Genomic DNA, 17,180 nt, shown 5'->3' with positions numbered 1-17,180 from the left:
AAAATCAGCTGGGCGTGGCGGCGGGCGCCTGTAATCCCAGTTAGGCGGGAGGCTGAGGCAGGAGAATCGCTTGAACCCGGGAGGCGAAGATTGCAGTGAGCCAAGGTGGGCAACAGAGCGAGACTGTCTCAAAACAAACAAACAGACCGGGCGCGGTGGCTCAAGCCTGTAATCCCAGCACTTTGGGAGGCCAAGACGGGCGGATCACGAGTTCAGGAGATCGAGACCATCCTGGCTAACACGGTGAAACCCCGTCTCTACTAAAATACAAAAAAAAAATTAGCCGGGCGAGGTGGCGGGCGCCTGTACTCCCAGCTACTCAGGAGGCTGAGGCAGGAGAATGGCGTGAACCCGGGAGGCGGGGCTTGCAGTGAGCTGAGATCTGGCCACTGCACTCCAGCCTGGGCAACAGAGCCAGACTCCATCTCACAAACAAACAAACAAACAAAAAAACCCGCCAGAACAAATTAAATGTGCTCTATATTGCGGCTTTAACAAAAAGGGCGGGTGGTAGGGAACAACAGCACCTGGCTGTACCCCTCTCTGAAAAGATGAGGATTCATAATATTTCCCACAAGCGCTTGATGTGCCAAGAGCAGCACCTCATTTCCTGGGGGCCGACACCTCCACAGGGGCCTAACATCTTTGGACACGCGGCGGTCTCAGCACCGACTGGCTGAAAGGTGCCACATCCATTTAAACATCCCCTTCATCCTGGCTGTTCCCTCCACCCCCAGAGCCCATGTCCGCAGGCATTCAGTTTTCCCTACAAGGCCGCGGCAGCCAGGCCCATTCTTGGTAGGCGTAAACTGCCATCCTGCTATAAATCCTTTCCCACAAAGCACTGGAGACTGGTCCTCTCACTGTGCCAAGAAGTCTTTTTCTGACCATCTGTAATCCATTCAAAGGCAACCGGCAGGAAATGGCGGCAAGGAAAACCCCTGCAAAATGCAACTGGTGGGACCACCTCTCCTCCCGCTAGCGGCCAGCAACAGGAAGTTGGCCTTTCTTGGGACACACAACATCTGTGGGAGTTCTGGAAGCTGCTGGGCGTCTGTCAGGGGCTGAACGGCTCGAGACAGATGCTCACAAAATTTGGTAAGAAAAGCATGCTGTATTGGGTTTGAAAATTAGTTCTGGGAAAAAAAAAAAAAGCATTTGAAAAACCAAAACAAACCCCAGACCCCTAGAGAGGAAAAAAAAATCCCAAAACACAAAAACCCCATCATATGAAAACTAACCTCAAAATTGCTTTCTTTTGATTTCTATGGACAATTAGACCATAATTTCAAGTAGTTCAAATCCTTCTTAGTGAGACTCCCCCTCCAATCTGGTATTGTCAGCTGCTGCTGCTTAATAGTGACAGCTTCATTTTTGGCACGAAAAGCTGAAGCCCTCAAAGCTTTGCAGTGGTGAGCTGGGGCCAGCTTGTAAAGGCCCACAAGAGCTGATCGTTAAATTTTCAGGAATGTGGTGAGCCAATTATTAAATTATTAAAAGTTATATGACATAAGCTTACAATGGAATATAAAACTCATCACTTCCAATTTATCTAGCTACATTTCACTTATTATTTACGCTTTGAGTATCGGTTGGCAACTTTCTCTTTCTTTTTTTTGAGAAGGAGTCTCACACTGTCACCAGGCTGGAGTCCAGTGGCATGATCTTGGCTCACTGCAACCTCTGCCTCCTGGATTCAGGTGATTCTCCCGCCTCAGCCTCCCCAGTAGCTGGAACTACAGGTGCATGCCACCATGCCCAGCTAATTTTTGTATTTTTAGTACAGATGGGGTTTCACCATTTTGGCCAGGATGGTCTTGATCTCTTGGCCTCGTGATCCGCCCGCCTTGGCCTCCCAAAGTGCTGGGATCACAGGCATGAGCCACTGCGGGTAGTAAAAATTTTAGGCTTTGTCCCAGCTACTCCATGCGGCCATTGTAGTGCAAAAGCTAGACAATACGTAAAAAAATGAGTGTGGCTGTGTTCCAATAAAACTTTATTAAAAACAGGCAACCCATAGGCCACAGGTTGCTAATCCTGCTCTCAAAGTCATTTACATCTAATGTATCTGTATGGTGGATATCCTACATAACAGTGTGCTGATGCATATCTCTTCCCAACTCTGAGTTCTGTGATACCACAGTGACAGCTTGAAATGCAGTGGGAGGAGAGTTTATACCATGGACATCATCACATACTACAAATCAGGGCATGATTTATTATTTTTTTGATTATCAAAATTTAAGAAAGTGATGGAGAAAATTTTAATGATGTAAGTTAAATTAAAAGAATAGTCAACCCTCTGAATCTGTGAATTCTACATCTGCAGTTTCAACTTAATTGCAGATCAAAAATATGTGGAAGAAAAAGGAAAGATGCCTGAGTCTGTACTGAACGTGTACAGACCTTTTCCTCTTGTCATTATCCCCTACACAATTCAGAATAACAACTATTTACATAGCATTTACATTGTATTAGGTATTATAAGTAATCTAGAGATTATTTAAAGTCTATGAGAGGACTGTATAGGTTATATGTAAATACTACACCATTTCATATAAGGGATAAGAATCCAAGGATTTGGGGTCTCGGAACCGATCCCCCTTGGATATCAAGGGACAACTGTGTATCAAGTCTATAGCTTTATTGTGAATACTACAAAACAATGAGGACATATTCTTTTAGTACTTGAAAACCATTATTCAGTTCAGCAAGGAAGTCACATCGCTAACAATCAAGTGAAGTTTTAACATATATCTTTGTTCTTTCCCTTTCAACTTACTCACTGACTTAAATGAAAATATCAACCAACACTTATGTGGGGTTTACATTTGTGTGTCAATTAAACCTTAGGAAGGTCAGGGGATATAAGAATTTGGCAGAAGTCAACCAAAGCATTTGGTGAGAATCTGTAGACTATATGAAATTTACAATAAAGAATGTAGGCTGGGCCTAGTGGCTCATGCCTGTAATCCTAGCACTTCGGGAGACTGAGGCAAGTCAATCACCTGAGGTTAGGAGTTCAAGACCAGCCTGGCCAACATGGTGAAACCCTGTTTCTACTAAAAATACAAAAATTAGCTGGGCATGGTGGCAGGAGCCTATAATCCGAGATACTCGGGAGGCTGAGGCAGGAGAATCGCTGGAACTCGGGAGGTGGAGACTGCAGTGAGCTGAGACAGTGCCATTGCACTCCAGCCTGGGCAACAAGAGCGAGACTCAGTCTCAAAAAAAAAAAGAATTTAAATATTTTATTCTTTATAAAGTATATGCCAAACAGCTTTTTTAAATCAGTAAAATGTATAATAAACATATATATCCATATGCACTAATTTTTAGATAGCAGATTGTTAAGCATTTACTAGCACAACACTGATTCTAATAGAAAAGAACTTACAAATTAATTTGTTGGCAGCACCCAAAAAGTGTGTGTGTGTGTGTGTGTGTGTGTGTGAGACAGAGAGGGAGGGACAGAGAGAGAGAGAGAGAGAGAGAGAGAGAGACAGAATAACTCTCCCTCCAGCATCCTGAATGGAGAAAGCAAAACAAACACTAACATTACCAAAGAAAAAAGAAGGTTGTTTTCTGAAAACTCTACTTCAAAAAAGATTGCATGGAGTTGGGCACTGAGTGTGTCTACAACTGGAATAAATTATGAACTGTTTCTCTTTGGTATTAACGGAGTTTCACCATAACTTCTTTTTCTAAAAGCAACTTCTTGCGGAACTCATAGCCATCAAAGCCATTAAGCTCTTCCTTCCCTGTACAATGCCCTGAATGTCCAAATCCTAGCTGCTGTGTTGCCTCTGCATGAGGCCATCCATTCATTCATTCTTTCATTCGTTTTTCAAACATTAACTTGACTCCTACTAAATACCCTTTATCGTGGCCCATGTAAAACCACAAACCAAACAGCCTTTACCTTTAAGTCAAAGGTCTGAGACCCAGGTTAAAGGTCTGGCTGACCATAGACTGAGATATCTTCCTTCCCTGGGCTCCAAGGCATTTGAATCACATTTCATTTTCTAAGCAGCATCAGAGTTTCCAGGTGCTGCAAGTGAGTTCCTAGAGGGCAGGGCCATTGTTCCACCTTCACATTCCACACAGAGCCCAGCCCAGGGCCTTGCACCTCCTGTACAACTGGCCACTTTCTACACAGTCAGCAATGCAGGAAGCACAGCTCTGGCTTCTGACTTGCAGAGCATCACTCATCATGATTTCCAATTTAACTTCAGTGGTTCACCAGATCCAGGCTAAATACTGTGCTCCCTCTGAAAGGTGGGAGAAGAATTATTTTAAGTATAATTATCTTCTTCCTTCCCGAGGTTAAAGTAGAGGGTCACTTGACTGTGTGGGATAATATTTCTCAATGTTTTTAAACTCATGCTCTACCAAGATTGGATCACACTTTACTTCCTGAGGTTTGCACTACAAAACTCACTTTCTCTCTAAGACGTCCCATTGAGTGTGGTTTTCATACTATACAAGCATCTTTTTGAAATTCTAGTGTACCCAGTCCTCAACCTTGTCCCTCCTTAGCTTAATAATCATAGGCCATCACCTTCACCTCCAAGATTAGGCGACAGGGAAAAAAAAAAAAAAAGAATCATAGGCTGGTGCAGTGTTCATGCCTGTAATCCCAGCACTTTGGGAGGCTGAGGCAGGAGGATCACTTAGGCTCAGGAGTTGGAGACCAGCCTGGGCAACATAGCAAGATCCTGTCTCTACAAAAAATAAAAAGTAAGTGTGGTGTGGTGGTATGTGCCTGTAGTCCCAGTTACTTGGAAGACTGAGGTGGGAGCGTCACTCGAATCAAGGAGGTCGAGGCTACAGTGAGCTATGATCATGCCACTGCACTTCAGCCTGGGCAACAGAATGAGACTCTATCTCTCAAAAAATGAAAATGAAATAAAATAAAAGAATCATCAGTGTTCAACTACTTACTATGAGCACTGATAATTAAAGAAAAAAACTTAACTCTGCCCTTTTAGGAGGAATTTAATAGTTCATCCCCTGTTGATGGGAAAGATGTCTTCTGTATTGAAGAATGTCAATCAATAAAAGCAGGTCAGAATGACAGAATTTGAAAATGACCATCCTACAATCCCCAAAGACATAACTGATCCAGGCAAGGGTCATCAATGGATGCCCAGAGGATTTCACAAAATTTCCTGTTGGGGGACAGGATATTCACTGGGTGCCAAAGCATTACCCATAGAATGACATGCTAATTGCAGAAGGAGAATACAATGTTTGCAATGGGCAGAAGTGGTCACCACCTTACGAAGTGATCCATATCTAATAATAGGGCACCCTGACATCTTGTAACCCCTGGATGAGATGCTTAATGAAGCACTCAGAATCACCTGGGACACATTCACGCCAAAATGTTGAGTCTGAATCAAATGATACTTAAGCTCAAACTTCCAGAACAGGGGAAAAACAGGGAATAGCAAAAACAAGGTAAGATAACACAAGGAAGTGACAAGACAGACCAGAACATGAAGCATTTTAAATGGCAATGTTTTATATATTTATATATATAAATATGTATACATATATAGAAATATGTATGTATACATATATTCACACACACATATGGGGGAGGGACACTGTTCTAGATTCAAAACTACTGAAGAGATTTAACAGCCAAATGCAATACATGAACCATAACAGGACCTAGTTTGAAAAATACAGCTATAAGCTTTTGGGGGTGGGGGCGTGACAGGTGAATTTTGAATGAGAACTGGGTATGAGATATAAGTATGGAATTACCATTAGTTTTCTAAGTGTGATACTGATATTATGATTCAGTCAGAGAATGCCTCTAATTTTAGGAGATGCATGCTGAAGTATTTAGAGGTGTCATGCTGTCTGTGACTTACCAAATATTTCAGCAAAAACATACATACATATTTATGTATGATAAGGCTCTGAGAATTTAAGTGAACAGCTCAAGGTAGCACAATCAAGATGTGGAAAAATGATAAATATTCAAAGATGAAGTGTCGTGATGTCTACAACTTATTTCCAATGCTACAGAAAATAAAATCAAATGCCACACACACACATGCATATACATATACACACACACAGTCGCATAATGACACTTTGGTCAACAACAGGCCACATACTCAGCGGTCCCATAAGAGTATACAATACCATATTTTTACTGTATCTTTTCTATCTTTCAATCTGTTGAGAGACACAAATGCTTGCCATTGTGTTACAACAATTACCTACAGTATTCAGTATAGCAACATGCTGTACAGGCTTGTAGCCTAGAAGCAATAGGTTATACCAATAGGAATATCATAGAGTGAACTTACACAAACCTAGATGGCATAGCCTATTGCACACCTAGGAAATGACACATCTCTCAGAACATAGCCCCATCATTAAGGAATGCATGACTGTATATTTCTTTTTCTTTCCTTTTTTTTTTTTTTGAGACAGAGTCTCGCTATGTTGGCCAAGCTGGAGTGCAGTGGCATGATCTCGGCTCACTGCAACCTCTGCCTCCTGGGCTCAAGCAATTCTCCCACCTCAGTGTCCCAAGTAGCTGGGATTACAGGTGTGTGCGACTATGCCTGGCTAATTTTTGCATTTTTAGTAGAGATGGGGTTTCACCATGTTGGCTAGGCTGGTCTCGAACTCCTGACCTCGGGTAATCCACCCGCCTCTGCCTCCCAAAGTGCTGGAATTACAGGCGTGAGCCACGGCACCTGGCCTGTATATTTCTTTATAAGACATATATACAGATAGATCTTTACATATATATATATATGAAAACAAGACAAAATGCGAACTAATGTTTAATTCTATAGGTGATCATGGTACCATTATTTCAAGCTTTTTATACATGTGAAAAATTTTAACACTGAACTGCAAAGGCAAAAAAAAAGAATGGTGCAGGGTGGGGGTTACTAGCAAATATTAAATGAAAAACTTTAGGTGCTCAAAGATGTCTGGGACTCAGCACCCTAGCGGTAGCATTTTTTCATGGAATTTTCTCTGCTGACCTAGGATGCTGGAGCTAACGCCCTAAGGTGAGCTGTGTTTTGCATTGTAGCTCCAGCGATCCACTTGAACAGAAACTTCAGGAGTCCTGCCAGTTCTTAGAATCTTGACAACTTCAAAATATCAGATGGTGAATCAAAAAACCTCATAGGCCATCTCCAGATTGATTTTTTTAAAATGAAAATACAAATGGGAACTGTTGGTTTCACGGGTATGACGTTTCAATTTTGTAAGATGGAAAGAGTTATGAAGATTGGCTACATGATCATGTGAATGTCCTTGACACTACTGAACTTTACACTGAAAAATGGTTAAGATGGTATAGTATTTTACCACAATCTTCTTAAAAAAAGAAGAAAAAGACAATACAGGTATTTCAAAAACAAATAAGATGCTTAGTCGAACTATAACACTCTGCTGGTTGAAAGATAACTTAGGAAACAAAAGGGGACAATATGATCGCTCTTCCTCCACCCTGCCTCCAGAAGATTCGAATGCAGCTATGATGACAAGACACATGTGGACCATGGGAAGAGTCTGCAGCAGTGTAAGGTGTGAGGTTTGGGGGCATGTACACTGGGCATGGCTAGCATGCACAAGGTGCAGAGAAGTTCCAGGTGGGGTGGCCCGAGCGGCGGGGAGGCTTCCTTAGAAAGTATGGCTGGCCCTGGGGAAGGAGGGTGAGGGGCAAGGGGAGGGGGAGAAGGGGAAAACACTAGATGCAGATGGGAGGCAGAAGCAGAGAGGGGGACAGGGAAAGCACTCCACTTGTCCAAAGTGCTGCTGCAAAGGGCAGGCCACCTGTCCAGATAGGAAGGGACTGAGGACTTTGAATGCTGCATTAACTGTGGTCGATGAAGTGCTGACAGGTTTTCACTTGAGGAACAAACTGACACATGTGAATTTTCAGAAGATTAATTTTTGAAGTGGTGTGCGGGGAAGATACAGACAGGAAGACCAATTAAACAGCTATTATAAAAATCTAGGTAGGCTATGAGGCAGGCTAGCTGGGGTGGGGGTCAGGGAGTGGAGAGAGATGGAGAGGTGCAGGGAATCGCTAAGATGGGAGGGAGGGAGGAGCGGAGGAGGGGGTCTTTCTAAAGATAGTGATGGGGAAAATGCACAGGCTCGGCTTGCACTTGGGTCTAGGGGAGTCTGAGACGCACAATGACATCCGTGAGGGGCTGTCTGGCACGGCACCCAGGGGTGGGATGAGCACTCTGTGGAGGAGAGGTCAGGAAAGCTGCAAGCATGTCAGAATCGCCACACACAGGGACCGCCTGGGGTGTGAACAGGAGCCAGAGTCCGGTGCAAATGCAGAGCAAACCGAGGGCAAAGCCTCACGCTCCGAGGGAGGAGCTGGCAGAAAGGGCACAAAAGCGGGTGCCATGAAAACTTCTGAGAGCAAATATGATTTTCAGAAAGCTCTAGGATTGTCTACTATTTAAAGAAATCCCCAGTAATTCCATTTGGAAAGCAAATATGCCCCTACTCTGCTTAAACCTGGCTTGTGTACAGGGTTTGTATTTTGCCATTAAGTCTTTTGTCTCAGCCACTGAAAGTGGCAGGACTCATTTGAGTCCCTAATTCTCTCTGGATTCTGCCCTGCTTCTGCAAAAGATGATGAGGAAGGGCACAATGATGAGGGAGTAACTCAAGCGAACGGAAGCCTGGAGTCTGGGGACTTCGTTAACAGGGCTGTTGTATATGGGTTGGCCAAACGAAGTCAGCCTTAAGCAAATGTGACCAGTTCTGGTGGGCGTGGTGGCTGACTCCTGTAATTCCAGAACTGTGGGAGGCTGCAGTGGGAGAATCGCTTGAGCCCACGAGTTCGAGACTAGCCTAGGCAACACAGGGAGACCCCCGTCTCTAAAAATAATAGAAAAAATTAGCCAGGAATGGTGGTGTGCACCTGTGTTCCAGCTCCTTGGGAGGGAGGCTGAGATGGGAGGATCACTTGAGCTTGGGAGGTCAAGGCTGCAGTGACTTATGATTGCACCACTGCACTCCAGCCTGGGCGACAGAGCTACTGCCCCTCCCACCCAAAAATGTGACCAGTTCCTCTTTTCCAGTGGATCACCCTCTTCTTGCCAGTCTGGGTGGGATTCTGTCCCATTAAGTGTAAAAGGTGCTTGAACCCACAAGCTCCTGGTCCTTATCAGAAGAATCAAACCACCAGCTGGTAGACCATGGGGTCTGGGGCCCATCGAAGGTCACTTGAAACCCCACATAGAGGAGGTGACTAATTAGGAGAGGGGACAGCACCGAGGAGGAAAGGATTGTCAAGGACTCCTGGTCTTTGAAACCACCGAGAGAGAGACAGGGGGGTGACACCAGCTCCTCTGGGACCAGTAGGGCAATCACTATAAAATGCTTAAATGCCCCAATTAACGGAGAATGGGTGAAATTCAAAGTCACAGGAAGTAAATGTTGCCACATCATCCTGTCCTCATGTGGGAGATGCATTCTGTGCCTTTCCCAGCCACTCCATTCCAAAGGATCCTCTTTGTCACTGCCTTCTCAGAGCCAGTGACAACCAGGGCATCTCTGTGGCTGAAGAAGGTAAAGGACTTTCACACCCACTTAGCAGGCATGTCACCATCAAAATGACACCTCTAACGTGGCATTAGGATGATGGACACCTCTAACGTTCCATCATCCTAGGGAGCGCACCCTTCATGAAATTACTAACAATCCCAATGCCATGAGGGAAACTGAACAGCGGCCTAGAAGATGTTCAAAAGGAGGAAAAAAGAGAGAAATCATCACTGTAGATAGATGCCCCTGGAGTTGCTTGGCAACCATCTTTGCTAACACCTTCTCCCAAAAAGGAACACAGTTTGCATTAGCTCCTCTGATTTCCCTGAGGCCAGGACTCTGACCACAGAGGCCACAAAGCTGGGGCCTTGGAATGAGAGAGCATTTCCCTGATGGGGAGACCCAGGGCCCTATCAGGAGGCCACTAGCTTACACAGGCAAGAGGGAATGAAAGGTAGTCCGGCCTCGCCATTTTGCTTAAAGAACACGCTCTCTTGGGCAAGGATGGTGAGAGAATGAGTCAAGCCAGGTGCCCAGGTGCAACACTTAAGGAGCACTCACTCTGCACCTGCAGAAGCCCACGTGAGGCCCTACTTAAACAGGTCTCCTGGGCACCTGCTTGCTTCCCCTTAGTTCCAACCCTGCTCCTAGGACGACAGACATCAGGACACAGTGCTTAGAGTACAGCCTCTGGAATCAGGCTGCCTTGGGGTTCAGGACAGCTCTACTATTTCCCAGCTATGTCACCTTGGGTAAATTACTTAACCTCTCTAAGCCTCAGCTTCCCAATCTCTGAAATAGGGTTGATAACAGGATTTGCCTCACAGGGTGGTCATGAGGATTAAATGCGAACATGCACATTTAGCCCTGGGCCTGGCACCTAGTTAATGCCCAATAAAAGACATTTAGGATTGTTACTTAAAAACAAAACAAAACAAACAAAAAAACCCCACATAAGTTGGGCTGTCTTTAGCCCAAAAGATACCAGAAAAGTAAATTTAAAAAACAGACAAAAAACTCCAAAAGGAAACACATAAGCAGCTCCCTTAGAACCCCTGAACCTGGATCTATAGAATCAGAATCTCTGTGGGTGGTCCTGGCCTATTTCCTTTTAAAAAGCTTCCCAAGCAATTTTCAGGGTAGGCAGGGTTGAGAGCCACTTCTCTCAACCAATAAACAGTAGTTCTCAAAGTTCAGGAAACATCAGAGCCACCTGAGGAGCCTGTTTAAAATGCACGTTCCTGGTCAGGTGCGGTGGCTCATGCCTGTAATCCCAGAACTTTGAGAGGCCGAGGAGGGAGGATCACTTGGGCTCAGGAGTTTGAGACCAGCCTGGGGAACATAGCAAGACCTCATCTCTACTAAAAGTCAAAAAAATTAGGCAGGCATGGCAGCACACGCCTGTAGTCCCAACTACCTAGGAGTCTGAGGTAGAAGGATCGCTTGAGCCCTGGAGACCGAGGCTGCAGTGAGTATGATCATGCCACTGCACTCCAGCCTGGGTGACAGAGAGAGACCCTGTCTCGAAAAAATAAATTAAAAAAAAAAAAAAAAACCAGCACATTCCTGGTTCCTATGTTTCACTCCCAGTTGTTTCATTTCGGTGTGACTGCAGCCTGGGGCTGGGGGCGAAAGGACCCTACAGAACAACACAGCAGGGTCTCCAGAATGAACACACTTTGTAAAACACTGAAACAGATTCACTTTTTTTTTGAGACGGAGTGTCACTCTGTCCCCCAGGCTGGAGTGCAGTGGTGCAATCTCAGCTCACTGCAACTTCTGCCTCCTGAATTCAAGCAATTCTTCTGCCTCAGCCTCCCAAGCAGCTAGGACTACAAGCACATGCCACCATGCCTGCCTAATTTTTGTATTTTTTTAGTAGAGATGGGTTTCACCATATTGGCCAGGCTGGTCTCGAACTCCTGACCTCATGATCTGCCCACCTCGGCCTCCCAAAATGCTGGGATTACAGGCATGAGCCACCTGCCCGTTCCCAGATTCACTCTTGAGACTAACAGTACAGGGACACCAGTCCAATCCCTTTGTCTTTGTTCTGGGCATCCTTAAAGAAATGGAGACACACAAGTTGACAAAAGATGCCTGGTGAGCCCCGGGCATACCCCTGGAGCAGTAAGAACACAGTCTTTCCCCTGGAAGTGGCAGCTCTAAGACAAAGGCAAAGACCCAAGTGCTTGGTAAAAACAACAATCATCACAACAAAGGCTTACATTACTGAGTACCTACTTTACACCAGATAGCATCTCATTTATTTCCACAACAATTCTGAGAGGTACTCCTATTCCCACTCTGGAAAGGAAAAGTAGAAATTGAGGCTTAATTTAATATCCAGCCAATAAATGGTCAAGATTTAAATAATGCTCCACTAAACTCCTAAGCATGCAATGCCAATGAACCTTTTTGTGTGTGGTAAAATACACATAACATAAAATTTACCATTTAAACCTTCTTTTTCTTTTTCTTTTCTTTCTTTCTTTTTTTTTTTTTTTTTTTTGAGACAGAGTCTCGCTCTGTTGCCCAGGCTGGGGTACAGTGGTACGATCTCAGCTCACTGCAACCTCCGCCTCCCGGGTTCAAGCAATTCTCCTGCCTCAGCCTCCTGAGCAGCTGGGACTACAGGCGCCCACCACCACACCCAGCTAATTTTTTGTGTTTTGAGTAGAGACGGGGTTTCGCCAGGATGGTCTCGATCTCCTGACCTCGTGATCTGCCCACCTCGGCCTCCCAAAGTGCTGGGATTACAGGCATGAGCCACCACGCCTGACCCATTTTCACGATTTTTTATGTGTACGGTTAGTTCTGTGACATTAAGTATATTCACAATGTTGTATAACCATCACCACAGTCCATCTCCAGAACTTCTGCATCTTCCCCAACTGAAACTCTGTATCACGGAAACACGAACTCTCCATTTCCCCTCCCCCAGCCCCTGAATGTCCACCATTCTACTCTCTGTCTCTATGAATTTGACCACTCTAGGAACCTCATTATAAATGGAATCACACAGTATTTGTCCTTTTGTGGCTCATATACTTTTTAAGAACCGGACCATCACCTTGGTCTGATATAACCAAACTGGGACCATGTCTCCACCATCTTCCATACCCCTGGAATGCTGAACTCACTTGTGGTTAGTATCATCAGACTGGGTGTCTGTCCTGTGTCCCCATCCCACCCCAGGACTCTGTGGCCTGTCAATGCCTTGAGGTAAGGTCACAGAACTCCCACTCCCCCTACAGGTAAGGGTATCCTTACACCATTAATGTTCACAGATTTACAATTAGCATCACAGAATCAGGTACACCAGTAAGTGCTTCTGTGTTCAAAGAGCCCATCATCGACTCACTTTTATCTTCCCCACTGTGGTGACCTAGTGCCACTTTGTCTTGCCCTAGAGAGTATTTATTTGGTTTCCATTTCTTCTGTAAGCACCTGATCCCTTAAAATTGGCAAGCGGAATTGTGTTGAGAAACCACAGGTACAAGGATAAAGCGTCTCCATAAAAACAATGCTTTCCCCACAGCAGAATTCCAGCTTCACTTATAGACGACTAGGGCAGCCAGGTCTAGCCCCTGAATATTAAGGATGCTCCACTGTAGCCTCAGCCCACTTGCAAGAAGGGATTTCCTGAGGTTTCATCATTAGTTCAAGCACCTCAGGGTCCAAATCCAGGTCCATTTGGCAGTCTGAGCTCTATCACAGAAGAGAGCAAGAGAATGCCAGCCAAACGGCATTAGCTGGGAGCACGTAATCAGCAGAACACCAGACAGGGAGATTTAGGAGAGAGACACACACAGAAGTCAGTCCTTGCCGTTCAGTTTCTACAATATTCTGAAAAAGTAGAACCCACTGGCTAAAGCTCTCCCTCTCCATTATGGCTATGTTTGATTATTGCAATCACTCAGTGACCACTGTCTCCAGATGTGAATAGTGGGCCACCTCAGGGTGTGGGGTCCTTAGAGAAGAGGGATTTGACCAGGACAAGGTCTCACTGCATTGGCTACTACCATCTTATGTCTACTTCTGAAGTATGTCATGAATGAAACAAAATGTCATAAACAAAACGTTAGCCTGAAGGGTATAAATGCAACCAAACCCAGAAAACCATACAGAAACAAATCTGCCTAACTTTTCTAAATCAATTCTGCAGCAGAGACGGCAGGCCCCTGGGAACCACCAGCTGAAAGCATCAACATGGCCTCGCAATCTTAACTGATGCTGCAGACCACCTGGCACACAGGTTAGAAGGCCTCAGGAATCAGGCCCTCCCCTACCCTTTGTACCTTCCCGGGCTTAACATGGAAATCGTGAAAGAAGCCACTTTGCTTTCCATGATGTGCATCCCCATTTCAGACATATCCCCTGGGTAATCAAGCTGCAAAGAACGCCAGTTGTATTTTCAGCCTGACTTTAAATATAAACTGAAATCCTTAATGCTTCGCCAATGCGATGTGGTGCTTTTGACATCGGGGACCACTGTATGATAAATGCCATCATTACCAGAATTGATGCTTTGGGTCTCCTCCAACCACAGTGAAGGAGGGTTGGGCCACAAAGAATTAGAACCTGCAACTCACTATTGTCACCAGTGACTACAGACTGGACTCCAAGGTTTGGAAGAGTCATCTTGGGAACTTTGGGAGGAGGGTTCCCTAGGGGACCGAGTCTTCTCTATCTTTAGATCCTCCCAAATGTAGCCCAGTGCCAGGAGATAGTCACAGTCCAGGTATATCTGCTGAGTAATCAACAAGGCTGACTTACATGGGCTGAAGGCTAACACATGGACAGATATTGGCAGAATATTCCTGTGAGTATCTTCGTCTATTTTTCTTGTGTTCTTACCTCTCCAGCCTCACCAGTCAGTGATTCTCTGTCAGAGTGATTTGTCCCCCAGGGACATTTGGCAATGTACCGAGACATTTTTGGCTGTCTAAACTTGGGGGAGGGGAGGGAGGCATCTAGCAAGTGGAGGCGCAGGACATCCTGCCATGCACACGACAGTGCCCCCAAAAAGAAGCATCAGTGGTGCCACTGGTGAGAAACATTATACTACTCTCTGCTTTGCTATCTTTACTCCAGCAAGAGGACTTTTTTAGTTTCAGAACAGTCTATATTCTCTGGCATTTGGGCCTTTATCCCTGTCGTTTCCTCTAACTCTGCCCTGCCCAGCTCTACACATGGGTAACTTCCTGTATCCTCCAGGTTTTAGCTTACATAAAATTTCCTCTGGGAGGCCTGCACTGAGCCCCTACCTCAGTGAGGCCCCCCACCATGCCCTCCAGCCGCACCTGAGTTTCCCTATCAGAGCACTCATCGTGGTCCACCTGTACTTTTGCCACTAGGCTGGAAGCACCCTGAGGGCACGCAGGGGTTGTGCTTTCTCACTGCTGTGTCCCTGGTGTCTGGCCCAGTGCTGGTACATCAGGAGAGCTCCCTTCAGGTCAAACGCATGAGGGAGGCTGAGAAACAGTTGAGGGTATTAAAAACTTGGCAAGACACCCAGAGGCTTAAATTGTTACCCTACTATGCAGGCACCAAAAGAGAACATGGCAACTTCTCGTGAACTGATACGGACAGCTCTCTAAGATAAATGGAAATGGCAAGATATCAGCTAATACTATAGCTTTCTATCATTCACGTGAGAACAAGAAGACAAAATTATATATGTATCTACTGGAATGCACACAGAATATCTTTGGAAGAATACACAAGCAACTGGGGATGGGGTGGGAGAGAGACTTACTTTCCACTTGGATAGCCTTTTGAATTTTGTAACATGAACATTATTAAAAAATAATAAGTAGTTTTAAAATGAATATGTATGTGTATGTAATGGTCTACATCTTCTAGCAGTAAAAACATTATTCTCATAGAATGACATAAGATGAGACCCTGGTACAGGGCAACTTAGAAGAAGGCAATATCATATACACTGTTTCAGTGCGTCCATCCTCGCTTCCTGTTGTGGAAGGAGCCAGAGCCACATTTCCTCCACACGGGAACCCAGGCACAAGGAAATAATTGTATGTACAACGAAATACTCATTTTAGAAGCTTTGTATTTCCCAAACTAGATGATCAGGATGTCCTTTCTCATCTGTGTTGTGTTGGTTGTGGCATGCCCCTGCTCCATCAGTGGGCTGCACCTGTAGAGCTTATAGCTCTCCAAGCCCTTCCCTTCTCTTCCTTCTCATCTTTCCTCCCTATCACCTTTAAGCCGCTCCATCTCTCCCATCCTTCCATCCCAAAAGCTGGGCCAGAGAAGAGAGATGATAATGAAACGCCAAAGTGAACAAATGTTACTGCTTGTTAGCAAAAGGGGAGGAAGGTAGGCTTAATGGGGAATGAAGTTGAAATTAATGGTAAAAATGAGGTTTATCTGTGTAATCTGTGGACTTTGTGTCTTCCCATCTTCTATTAACATAGATAACAGAGTTGTCTGTATAATGATAAAGGGAAGCTGTTCGCAGTTTCCCATAAATCTCCATGGCCTGCTGCTGACTTCCCTGGCTTGGATTCTAAGAATACTTCATTCTTAACCAGGTCAGTTGCCATCTTTTTCTCCAATTTTCTCCCATCCAGCCACAACTGCAAGACTCCTGAGCCTGTGCTGAGCATGCTCCTATGTTCTCTGCACCCTTCTATATTGCAGCCCAATTCCACCAGCATCTCAGAAGAACAGCAAACTCTTATAGTCACAGCAATGTCTTACTGGCCCCAGCACAATTTTCAGACTGGAAGCTTTCCACCAGTTTATCTACATCACATCGAAACATGTGGGAACATTAAAACACAGGCAAGTTTTCAAAGTGACAAGTGTAGGCTTCCAAGAGACCCAAACAGGAATCTATTGAGGACTCTTTTTTTTTTCTCAGTGATAAAATAAAACAACTTATCGATCATTTAAAGAAGTTATTTAGATCTCCCAGTCCCTAAAAAGAACTTTGTATAAACTCTTCTTAGCCATAGGCCATATACAGGCTAAGTATTACTTGATAGCTCTTGATAAAACTTATCGATGATCACTTAACTGCACTCCATTAAAAACACTGATATCCGGCCGGGTGCGGTGGCTTACATCTGTAATCCCAGCACTTTGGGAGGCTAAAGGTGGGCAGATCACAAGATCCAGGAGATCGAGAACATACTGGTTAACACGTTGAAACCCAGTCTCTACTAAAAATACAAAAAATTAGCTGGGTGTGGTGGCACGCACCTGTAGTCCCAGCAACTCAGGCGGCTGAGGCAGGAGAATCACTTGGACTCAGGAGGTGGAGGTTGCAGTGAGCTGAGATTGCGCCACTGCACTCCAGCCTGGGCGACAGAGTGAGACTCCATCTCAAAAAAAAAAAAAAAAAAATTGATATCCATAGAAATTGTTTCTTTAAAAAATCATTAGCTTCATAAAATTATAATAAAATGGTTTACTCTAAAAATAAAGTTTCTGCTAGGTATCTTTTCTTTTCATCACAGATTAGTTTAAAATCCTAGTTAATTAGAATAAAGTTTTCTAGAGCTAGCTTCATTAGTAATGATAATAATAATAAAAGCCAACATTCATTAAGGACTTACTATGTGCTAAGCTCTTTTGTATTATCTCATTTA

At 44.6% G+C, this 17,180-nt stretch overlaps 1 protein-coding gene across 10 annotated transcripts in view; it reads right to left on the bottom strand.

Annotated features, from left to right (window-relative positions):
* Positions 1 to 17,180, bottom strand: part of ATXN7L1 (ataxin 7 like 1) — a 271,623-nt gene that overhangs the window by 248,717 nt on the left and 5,726 nt on the right. The gene's annotated exons all lie outside the window — the stretch shown is intronic.

This window comes from Papio anubis, chromosome 4 (genome assembly GCF_008728515.1).
Source record: "Papio anubis isolate 15944 chromosome 4, Panubis1.0, whole genome shotgun sequence".
Taxonomy (NCBI): domain Eukaryota; kingdom Metazoa; phylum Chordata; class Mammalia; order Primates; family Cercopithecidae; genus Papio; species Papio anubis.
The sequence above is the reverse complement of the archived record's forward strand: the minus strand, read 5'-3'. Positions and strand labels throughout refer to the sequence as shown.